The sequence below is a fragment of the Sinocyclocheilus grahami genome, unplaced genomic scaffold (genome assembly GCF_001515645.1).
Source record: "Sinocyclocheilus grahami isolate Dianchi unplaced genomic scaffold, SAMN03320097.WGS_v1.1 scaffold209.1, whole genome shotgun sequence".
NCBI lineage: Eukaryota > Metazoa > Chordata > Actinopteri > Cypriniformes > Cyprinidae > Sinocyclocheilus > Sinocyclocheilus grahami.
The window spans coordinates 387,115-388,193 of record NW_015505388.1 but is presented as its reverse complement, the minus strand read 5'-3'; positions in this window follow the sequence as shown (position 1 = coordinate 388,193).

Below are 1,079 nucleotides of genomic sequence, written 5' to 3'. Positions count from 1 at the left end.
CACTTCAGCCTGTAAGCATGTCTGGTAGACGGGGCTCTAGCTGACGTGATGGTGTTTACTACTGCTGGAGGTAGCCCACCTAGAACCTCCGCGTCCCGTCCAGGGACCACAAGTGGAGATTCCACAAGTCTGGATGCGGGTGCCAGAGGGTGCCCCCTCTCTGCGAAAGGAGATCCCTCCTCAGAGGAATTTGCCAAGGAGGTGCTGTCGCGAGGAGCATTAGTTCGGGGAACCAAGTCCGACTGGGCCAGTATGGCGCTACCAAGAGGACCTGCTCCTCGTCCTTCCTGACCTTGCACAGTGTCTGTGCGAGAAGGTTCACTGGGGGAAACGCGTATTTGTGTAGGCCCCGGGGCCAGCTGCACGCCAGTGCGTCCGTGCCGAGGCTCCCCTCGGCCAGTGAGTAAAATAACTGGCAATGGGACGTGTCTGGGGAGGCAAACAGGTCTCCCTGAGCGTCCCCAAAGCGCCTCCAAATCAGCTGGACTGTCTCGGGGTGGAGTCGCACCATTCTCCCGGAAGGGCGGGCTGACGTGAGAGTTCGTCGGCTGAACGATTGAGCTTGCCTGGGATGTGAATGGTGCCAAGAGACCTCAGATGCTTCTGACTCCAGAGGAGGAGATGGCGGGCGAGTTGCGACATGCGACGGGAGCGTAGACTGGCCTTGTGGTTGATGTACGCAACGGTCGCAGTGTTGTCCGTACGGACCAGCACATGCTTGTCGTGTAGCAGCGATTTGACGCGCTGCCCATTAGCGAAGGGAGAGGGGGCCGGCCGTGTGGAGACTGGGTCTCGTGCACCGCCGTCCTCACCCTCTTGGGACCCGGAGGCAAAGGAAACTGCTCTTTTAATGAAGTTTTGCGTACCACTGGCTGGGTAGCCAGTGGCGGAACAGAAAAAACCAGGAACAAAGGTTTCTCCACCCGGCCCTCCGCCGGGGGAAGGAGTGGTGTGGTCACCATCTCCTGAAGAGCCGTATCCAAGAACCCCAGGTCGCCCATCCCAGGGACGCCGCCCGCCCTGGTGCTTCACAGGCTTGGCAGGGGCGGAGACGGGCTGCGCCGCTTTCCTGCGGCCAG